This window comes from Anoplopoma fimbria, chromosome 4 (assembly GCF_027596085.1).
Source record: "Anoplopoma fimbria isolate UVic2021 breed Golden Eagle Sablefish chromosome 4, Afim_UVic_2022, whole genome shotgun sequence".
In the NCBI taxonomy this organism is placed as follows: Eukaryota; Metazoa; Chordata; class Actinopteri; order Perciformes; family Anoplopomatidae; genus Anoplopoma; species Anoplopoma fimbria.
This window is the reverse complement of record NC_072452.1, coordinates 9,949,242-9,960,449: the sequence shown is the minus strand read 5'-3', so window position 1 is coordinate 9,960,449 and position 11,208 is coordinate 9,949,242.

Sequence of the window (11,208 nt, the reverse complement as noted above, 5' to 3'; positions counted from 1 at the left end):
CCTCTTCTGCACAAAAGCAGAGTTCGGTTCCAGCTTTTTTAAAATACCTCCGAACTCAGGAGAAGGTCAGCGGTCATGTAAATTTTGCATCCTCCAAGAAAAAACAACAGCCACATACTGTTAAACACTGCTCCTCGTCACATTTCGCCAACGCAGTGACCTTTCTTTGTACCGTTCTGAAAAGAACCAATTTCAGGCACCTTCATCCGCTCTGCGTGTGGATGAAAGCTATAATTTCAGCTGTTTCTCAAAACTTCCTTTGACAGTTCTTTCAGTGGTACCTGAAGCCCTGGGGTGCTCACCAGAATATGAGAGACACTAAAGCCTTCATAGTCTCAACACATGGTGCTGAATTCCTCCTGATGCAGATGCACATATCTTTCACATCCTCCTGACAGACAAATCAAACTGTGTCAGACATCCAAGAAAAATGAATGTGGTTACAAATAAAAAGTAAAAAAAAAAAAACTATGTATGAGTCAAAACCAATATGCACAAGGAGTGGCAGAATGAAAGATCTGATGGGGCCGCTATCTAAACCGTAGATCTGACTGGCCGAGGAACTCTCAAAATTACACTTCACATTATGATTACAGTGTGCCACGTCTGCACTCTATCCGATCTGCTCTTTGGTTGGCTGAGTCCTTTCCCGGTATCTATTCTAATAAGCTGGAGAGTTAATCGAGAGCATAGACCAACACAGCTCCCCCCAACCCCCCCTGGGAGCAGCCAGGCAGTGCTGCTGACTGTGGCGCTGACAGCCAGAGAGCATTAAGCACAGGGGTGCTGCCGCCCAGTGCAGGCGCTCAGTGAACCATGACGGTGTCATTTCTTTTAATAGGGCTTCTTTCTTTCTCTTTCCCTCTTTTTCTCTCTCATAGTCGGTTTCCTTCTCTCTTTTCTTCTTCTTCAGCTATACTTTCTTTCTCCTCTTTTGTATACTGCCTGTCGTGAACGCTTCCCAGCCTCCAATAGACATCCTCTTTTGCTAGCTCCCACTTCCCTTTCTTTCTCTTTAATGCCGGCCCTCCTCTTGCCTGTTTAGAATGCAAGACGTGGGGATGCGGTTGTTGCCGAGAACCCCAACGGCGTGTGGGGAACTCTAATTGGTTTGCTTAACCTTCAGAGCACAATGAGCAGGCTGTAATGAAGGCTCATGATTCATGGCCAGGTAATAAAGCTGAAGAGGGCCGTTTACCCAACACAACACACACACACACATACCTCAAGACGCTCTGAGTAATACACAGCTGCATATGGGATTTAACACAACATCAGGAGTGTGTTGTCAGACCGGCGTATGGTCCCTAATAAAGCCCTAAGCTATTCTACGGAGAGGCTATTGAAAGGCATTCCTTCTTGGCAAGTGATTTTCATCAAAAAGAAAAAGCAACCAACATGGCAACCAGGTGTGGGTAATGTGAACGCTGGATGCCAGAAGGGAAAATTATCAGGCCATGTGACAGCTGATGACATAAGGTAAAGGTTTTCAGGGTCGGCGGCTCTGCTTGTGACAGACCAAAGCTAACACAGGTTGCTCACAGGTTGTGGGCGGCACACTCTTTCCATATGTACAGTAAATGTCTTGTCTCGCGGCTGAAAGCCAAGCTAAATTGAATGCGGTATGTTCCCACAAAAGGCCTTTCAGAGGAGACGGCATTTAGATCGTGCACCCTGATAAGACACAATAGACACAATAGACGAGAGCTAAAGGAAACTTGTTAGCACCACAGGGCAAAGCTTCCCGGAAAGCTGAATTAGTGTGTGTGTGTGTGTGTGTGTGTGTGTGTGTGTGTGTGTGTGTGTGTGTGTGTGTGTGTGTGTGTGTGTGTGTGTGTGTGTGTGTGTGTGTGTGTGTGTGTCTGTGTGTTTGTGTTGTGCATGTTTGATGAGGTTTTTTAATGAACTGGCGGACTCCTGGTGGATATTGCTGTGTCAGGGTAGTCTGTCTTTTAAGGGCCGCTGAATAAGTTATGATATTTGAAGAGATAATGAGATGGAGGGAAGGAGATAGAGGGTGTGAAGGAGCTGAGATCATCAGCAGAAAAGTCTTACCACAAAGTGACAGCTGGAGGTTTGAGGCACTTTCCGAGGTCAAACTGAGATGTTTTTAGTGTTAAATTTCACAGTTTGTTACAGGCTTTAAAAGGCAATGGTAGGGAATTTATTAGGGCTTCTGGATTCCTTTTCTCGTTGCCTTCTCCATATAATGTTCACATATTTACATCTGACCTAACCCCTAAAGAACTTGAGCATAAAACACATGACAAAGACTTCATGACACCAAGGCCCACTTTTGTAAGCTAATGACATTAAAACAGTCTGACTGCTGTGCTTTCAGCTGAGCATCAAGGCTACATTTAAAATCTCCCCTTCAAGCCTGCCTTTCTGCAGACACACTGCAAATCAGAGGAGCGCTGATGCTCTAGTGCACAGATATGCTGTGTCATATAGGTGCAATGAATTATGGTCATTGTAGTGTAACAGGCTTTCAGGGCTCGGCAGCATTAAATCTTGATAGTTTGAAAACCACATCATTGAGAACCTCGTGGCTTCATGTATCACAGCGCCTGCAATAAATCCAAGACAAAGGTTTACGTATTGGATTGTTAATTTAGCTGGTAATACAACCTGTGATGCATACAGGTTTCTATAAATAACCATGCCTTTGCTGGGTCAGATTTAATAGACTACCTGTTTTCACCATTCAATGCCTGTAAAGAAGAATAAAGAAGTAGCCTTAAGTGCATAGTGTGAGTTGATAGTTTCTTTGTAAACACTCGAAAACATCTTTGGACAATCGACATAAAGGTGAGATTTATGCTCTATTTTATTATTGGGTTTTAAGTGGCTGTTATTCGGTTTTACAAGACACAAGACCTCAAGGGTGCAGAGTAACTGGTTGGTTTGGAAAACGTGTGTGTGGTTAACTTCCCCATCTTTAACCAAGAGCACTGCACCGCCGCTTCCCTAAGCATTTCTATGGAAACCATCCAGGACTCTTCCCATGCAGTGGATTAGTTGGATGAGACAGCCCCAGACAGTGCTGGGTGGATCTGTGCTTGCTATTTTGAACTTATTTTGAACCACAAAAGTCACAGGGAGTTGTAGCTGGCCAGTTCTCATGTATAGCCAACACATTCTCACCCCAATGCGTCAAATAACGCCGCTTGGTCAGTGGTACTAAGCTTCAAACTACAATGCTCTACGTAACCCTCTATCTTCATGTATCTCTACAAAGCTTTAACTAGTTGTTTGTGTAAAACCAATGCACAACCATGTGAAAAACACACTGAGCTGAACGTAAATAGGTAAGAGGGTGTGTGGCTGTTTGTGTCAAACTGCATATTCAGAATGTACAAAGGATGCCCCTAAAACCTGATTAATATCAGCATATCCCACATGGATTTATCGGAATAGGGCTAAATTAAGAATATATACAAACCAAATATGCTGTTTACATAACCCATATCTCACACATTGTTATTTGTAATTATAGTGGGATACTATTGTCATGAAATGGCGTGTAAATATACGCTTGTTAAATGCATAGTGTCTTTTTAAAATAAACGTATGAATTCATAGGAAGTTTAGATTTGCACAACAAAACCACTTAGTAAGATTTAGAAAAAGAGTGGGTTGGTGTTAACTTGACTGATTAACGGCTCACGTGACTAGCGAGTGACATGACAAAATGTCAACTTGTAGTTTCGCACTGGACATTAACAGCTGTCTTCAGAATGAAAGTCCTTGTTTGGTTGACCCTTTCACCTGACCTGTGTGGACTATTTTGCATTTTACATCCGTGGCTCTGCCTGTATTGCTAGATGTTGATGCGACAGCAAAAAGCACTGATCAAGGTGTGTTATTTGATGCGTTGGGAGTGAGAACGGGTTGGTATGGCCTAACCAACATGTGGGCTGGAGAGGAAAACAGCATCATTCTGTCCACTGTCACAACAAGGCTGAAATGTATTTCATCATTCAAACAAAGTACCAGAGAGAACCTTATAATACTAAAGTCAAAGGTTATTTAAGGACCTCTTTGCATTTTAAAGACAACACACGTCATGACAGTAGGCAATATAATATCCAGGCCTTGAACTTGCCTCTTTCTTGGAGATGCTCTTGTCTGTGTTTTTTTGATTAATGGAATGAGTTCACAATGATGAAAACCTGTTAAAAAAGGTTAATTACCCATGTCTTGCTCACCAACAGTTTTATTTCTGGGCCTTAAACCTCATGCGGGCCCACAATGCCATGTTGTCATACTGATAGCATGCACCTTGCTTCTTCACAGAATTTATCACCGACCGTAAATAATGTGTTTGCTGGCTTTTGTTGAACCCCAGGCTCCATTCTTGTCCACCACATTTCTTCCCAGACTCTGCAATTATGAGTTTCTTGCATACAAACAACATGAGGAGAGACCAGTTGAGCGGCCGGTGGTTTTTAATTGTAACCCGGTGCTTCTGAGGTAACTGGGGATTTTCCACTAAAAGAATATTCTAATTTTAGCCACGCTAGTGGTGCGGTGTGGTCCGTCCATCACTTTGGGCCAGACTACAATATATCAACAACTATTCTATGGATTGCCTCAAATTTCTGTACATGTGTTCATTGTTCCCAGAAGATAAATACTACTGATGTCGGTGATCCCCTGACTTTCCTTCTCGCACAACCAGCAGGTTGACATTTATGGTTTTGAGTTAAATGTCTCGACAACTACGGGCTGGACTGCCATGAAACTCAACACACACTAAGACATTGATTACACCCTCAGGACAATCTTGGATCCCATCTGCTCTTTGTCTGCTGATGGTATTCCTTGCGGTAAAAAGGCCTATATTTCTGGGGTTCTGGTGTAGCCAGCGGGTATCCTTGCTAAGACTTCCTCGGATTGTTTCAAGAGTAGCAAGTTTACAAGCTAATTTTAAACCAATAAAAAGCTAAAGCATCATCAGACGATAGTTGGTGGGTTCCCAGATTGCATTTTAGCCAATGTGTTTTCTACCTCTTTTGCTCTCCACCTGCATTCAACCAAAGACTTCTCGCATGTGATTAGTCATAACTTCTAAGACTACAAACAGAAACAAGAACGCTTCAAAAGCCAAATTGTTTTCCCGTTTACGTCAGATTTCAGTATGAATGTAGAATCTGTTTATAGAGATTACCTTCAGGATGAGTTTTAATAACTTCCTGACTTTCTTTTGGGTGGTTTATGACCAAATGCCTGCACAACAGATTACATTAAATTCAGCCTCAACTGCAGTTTGTCTTTAGTGCTGATTAGCAAATGTTGTAACTAGCATGCACCCACAATTATAACTGATGAAATATTTAACACTTAAATAATAAGACCTCAATTGTTAAAAACTAAATGATAAATGTATTTTATGTGGATGTGGTTGATAATGTTGCCAAATATAAACATAATATGGAAAACTTTGTATAACATAAGCCCTGCACAGAGGGATTTCGCTCTGTGAGAACCTGTTAATGTAATTTAAGACTCAAGCACTCACAGGATTTCTTTCCCACCCAAAGCAAGTAACAAAAAAAACTTGGAGGTGAACACAGCCCCTGCACAAGATATTTGAGCAGGAAAAGCTGGACTTACCCGTGTTGGATCTATCCCCTCCATTGTCCCTCTGGTACAGTAGCTATGAACCATCACAGGTGAGCCGGGCTTGTAAACCTGAGAGTGCTGTGTGTAGTTTACATTCCGTAACACGATGTCTGGGTATCGAAGTACACATTTTTCAAATAGTTGTCTCTTGCTGCCTTTTAAAGTCACTAAAGTGTGAAGGTGCCTGGTGCGGCAGCCTTGATACTGGTCTTTGTGTTGAGAGTGTGAGACTCAAAATACCTGAAAATTCACGCTTTAAATGAATTCATGAGTTCATTCTGGCTGTTTGAAGCTGTGCCACATCTGCCTGGGCAATTTGATATGTTGTTCTCAGGGTGTGCTGCAAACCGCTCCTTTGTAAGTTGTTTTTATTCTCTCTAGTGAACACAACAGCAATTACTTTCAGTGGTTGGCCTTTTCACACCTTCCATTCTCAATTTTTTAGCCTGTCAATTTAGCAGTTTGGAGTGGATCGTTGTGTTTAACTACAGACATTTCCCAGTGTGAGTGCTCGGGTCATTCATCATGTAGAGTACAGGTGAACTCACCCCATGAGGGGAAATAAATACGAACACTGACCCGAGCAAACGGATATTTTTCTTCCCAACAATGACTTTGCTGGGAAGTTGAGAATGAGAGTAAGAATCGAGGTAGACAGAAAAAAAAAAAGATTTGTGACAAAGTGCACGGTTGGCAGTATATGAAATGGACTGAGGTCACCGGGTCCTGGATAGGAAATGGAAAACCCTGGCATATGAGAGGGTTAGATTATCATGGCATGATATCGTTGAGTAAAATCAAGGAGGTGACACTGCAAAATTATTCCTCCCATTCCAGGAAAAAAAAGCAAGTAAAACACAAAAGACAGAGAGAAATAAACAACCGGAGCAGCACAGAGAGAGAGGATGATGGGTCGATTACCTCTGGGTTCACCCCAGGTGTGCCTCTTGATCATGCTGTTGGTCTAGTTTAGAGGTTTTGATATGGGTAGTGACTGTTTATTGAAGCTGGCACAGGTTGTGGTCCCGGAGATGGCGGCCTCGCATGAGCCACAGAAACGAGCAACATAGAAAACATCCAGGGAACAGGGAGGCCGTGAACAATCATCCTGGCACATATAAAGGCTCATATAAACATGTATCTCACTCATATTTCACCTCTTTATTGGACTCAGCTTCATACCGTAGCACATCCGAAGTATACAAATGTCTGTAAGAAGATAGTCTAATCTATCTCTCCATCACTGTACCTGCTCCGGGTTACTGAGCAATTTGATGCCTAAAAACCCAAATGTAAGCATTCCTCCGATGATGGAGCTGGCAGCACAGCATGACAAATCTGAGTATGGCTCAAAGTATTCTTATTCATATCTTATGAATGCTTTTCGCTGACATACTTTCCACTGTCACTTTCTAAATTTAAACACAATAGAGCCAGCAAGACTTCCTTTGTATAGAATTTGTTCGCTTTTTTTGAATTAACCTTTTTTACTATTTTCTAGCGTCAGAGTTAGCTGAATACTTAACTTTGGCTCATATGATTATTCATATTTAAGGTGGCTATATTCAATACTTCAGATGTGAAAGGGTCGCTCGTGATGATGAATTCACATATAATTATCTCAGAATCTTCCCTCAACTCTCTAAAGTCTTTCAGCCTCACTCAGCACGTTTTGGGTTTTCTGTCCAGCTTCTTGCCTGTTTTAGTTCACTCTCAAAGCTCACGCAGTGATGCTTTCTGCTACAGCCAGCAGTGAAAAAAGCTTTTCTAAACACACTGAACGCTTGAGCACCAAACAGCGAATGCAAAGTTGACAACTAGCTGGTGAACATAGTGGAGCATTTAGCAGCTAGATTGCCAAAAAATTACATCTGGCATTGGTGGAGACAAAAAACAGAGCTAAAAAGAGACTAAATATTGATGTTGCATTCATCCGAATACCAGAAACACGACTAAATAAATGATACGTTGCTCCATATCTGCTGAATGTTTGAATAAGCATGTGTGTACTAACAATTGCTAACAACTTAAACAACGTAGTTATTGCAGGATTAAATACTTAAAGCAGCAATAAGTGATTTTTCTGGCCACTTGGGGGCAGCACACCAAAATAAATCCTATAATCTTCAACTATATTAGCTTAGCATGAATAATGCATTTTAACCAATAAAAACATAAATTAATGCTTAATCAGTGAGGTGCTACTTTGGATTCTTTTGTGATCCATTCTGTAGTTGATCCATAGCATGTCTGTATTCCTCTGGGGTTTCATCGGCTCTTCACTTCGTGCCATGTGGGTATTCTGTATGCCTCTCAGTTCCCCTGCTTTTCATTAATAAATACAATTACAGTGCTGTGTATCTGCTGATGGTGCTGCAGTGAAACAGAGGAGGTTGCCCACAGAGGAGTACTGCTGAGCTTGAGGCAAGGCAAAAAATTACAGCCTGTACAGCAGAACATCACTGTTTAATAAATTGCCTTAAACAGTGAAAACTTGGCACAGGGAAAAATCATTATTTAGGGACAGGAACTTTCAAACTTCAAGAACTAAAAGAAAGTTCATATGTTACACTTTTTCTGTTTCACAAATGACTATGTGTAATGTGAAAGGATAACCAAACTCTGTGGTTCCCCTTAACCCTACAGAGCAGTTTAACAACTTTCAGCTCGTTGCATTTGTTGTAAGTCCAGAAGGTGCACTGTTTTCAGTCTAACTGATCTCATCATGGTCACTTCCAGCAGCAGCAGGAAGCTATTTTCAGAAAAAATAATAATCTAGAAAACAGTTTTGAGGCTGTAATGAGGGTTTGATAGACATACGCACATACATACATACGATGATATCAAAGCCTGGTCCGAAAGTGGTCCAGGACGGGAGCAAAGTCAACGTCGACCGCCAATTCCCCATAACGCACTTTGATAACAGTCGGAAAAAACGTGATGACGCAAGCAGTTTTAATTCACGCACCCACCCAACTACCTTCGTAGTCAGGTTGATTTACATTACTAATTCAGTTGGATGTGGATTTTATACATATACATATATATACATACATATGTATAAATGTATATATGTATGTATGTATGTATATATGCCTGTGTTTTCTTCCTGTATATACACTGTTCCTATTAAATAAAGAAAAAATGCCCCCCAAATATGATATTCAAACCAAAACAGCCAATGAATAAGTGCAACCCTAAAATGGTTATTGTTCACTAATGCCCCTGAGCAGGGTTGCCTTGAGAAAAACACACAAAACAACCCTTTCATGCTAAAAAGGCCAATAAACTGCACCAATTCTATGTGGAATAAGAAAACCAATTAAGTTTTCCCAAAGTGTTCCTATACAGAGTTCCACATAGCAGTCAGCCAATTGAAGGAAGCAGAGAGAGCGACGTGAGGGCACAAAAGCAGCGCAATGCAAAACGAAAGGCAGGGAGAGGACTCTCAGATCTTGATAAGGACTCTTCTTAAGACAGACAACCCCAGCAAGAGGGAATTCATCATTGTCTGGGGATATGGGAGACTTTGTCCAATTCAAAGGAGATGTATAGGTAGGAAATCAAATGCCACAGCTTATCAATTAGCCAAGGTTACACCAATTCAATGTGCAGAGACAATGACGTAATGTAAGGGGTGGAGAAGTCTCAAACAATTTACTGTTATATGTGACGGTATTGTTCTCTTAGTTGTAAATCATTTTAGCTCTTATTTGGTCCCCTTTGATGGCAAATGAAAGTTTAATTGATCAACGGTTATAGGGGAACAGGGAAATTTACAGCCAGTGCCTCTTTAGTTGAGACCAAGCAGCCGTCACCTTCTAACAGCTTGTAGAAAGTCATGAGCCACAGCCCACCACTCAACTCTCTGTGGTAAAATATAAGAGGGCCTGTTCCTCCTGCAAAAATCATCTGGCAGGGAAAGCTTCTAAATCTTGTTATAAGCTCAGAGAGGATAGAGTGGCACACCATTTATGAACGCTGCATTGAAGCCCAGGGGATGTTATAAGAATTATTTCTGCATTTTTTTTTTGTGGATGCCAGAAAAAACAATCACGACAACAAAACTGGTTTTAATTGTCACAGGCTTTAAAATTGTGTTGTCGGAAACAAGGCAGCAGACACAGAGGTGACTCTGACAGTGGTAATGTTTGACCTTCGCCTCAAACAATGCCATAACCTCCTTTTTCCACAAAAAAGACAAATTATTTCAAATTTGCGAGAGTAAATAGCGTCAACCTCATATATATACTAACCTAAAAACATTTTCGAAAATGGAAATCATAGGAGATGCATGTGCCTAACTATTCCAGTCCTGAATTATCTGCTTCTCAAAGTCATTGTGCCTGCTGCTCGGAAGAAAAGCGTGGCAAATGTGCTTAGGCTGAGCCCTCAGTCACAGGCCCTATGAGGGTTACTTTGAATGTCTGTCTCTCTCTACGATTTTCACTATCTTATACTCTAACAATGGAGAAATGACTTCCCGGGAGAGAGAGAGAGAGAGAGAGAAGAAGTGTGCTTAATAGTGATCAACGTTCCACAGAGAAGTTATATAAAGATACATACAGAATATGAAAATAATATCTTCTTTAAAATGTCATTATTCACCCAATAAGAAGCTGTTTAAGTTCCAGATCATCAGGACACTGGTACGCAGTGTTATTGATTTATGGCTTGGCAATGCTGCCCTTCAGTGGCAGCTGACTAGAATCACTTTTCTTCCACGGATGAGTTGGAGGAATGAAACATATTGCGCTGAGGAGAAATAGGTTTTGATGCGGTGGTAGTAAGAGCAGAATCAATCCCCCAAAATATAACAATACAGTCCCACCTTCTTTTAGTAATCAACTTCGTGCTGACAACATTTCACGGTGATGAAATACACATATTCTGATCCCCATCTTTCTCCATTATTTCCTTCCACAATGCCAAGTGAAAACCAGCTATTAGTCAGCGTCTGACAGGGTGAGCTCATATCATGAAAGAGTGTACCTCTCAGTAGGTCAAGTGCACTCAAATGTCAGGTTTTGTCCAAAAGAAATAAAGACAGATGCTTTGCAGCACTTGCCTGAAAATGACTCTAAGCTGGTGATCCATCAAGCCCCCAAGTTTCAGCCCCGCCCTGCGCACTAGTTTCATCATCCCAAGGCTCAAGGACGGACTGATCGGCAGGCAACCTCTGATTCCTCGCCTCAGAGATCAAAGTGTCTTCGTCTGAAAAGAACAAAATGAAGTTTTGGATGTTGGATATATGGAAACCCAAGTGCCACATTCAATTCCCTTAAAGTGTTGTCCTCAGCTGGCTTTTTGGTAACATGAATGTCAAACTATTCCCCAAGTCCAGCTGAGTGACTGGTGTTTAGAGTATTTGACGGTGGTTGTACACAGAGTGGTGCTGAGCTCATAGGGGCATTAACTTTCCTTCCAGGCCCGCTATCATGCCGTTCAGCCTGTCGGGGTAGAAATGCAAATAAATGTGATTGTATCATGTGTAGTCTGTTTAAGACTATGATTTGCAATACTTTCCCACTCTTTGATGACTTGATGAAATCATCAACCGTTTGTTCCTTTTTCAATAAC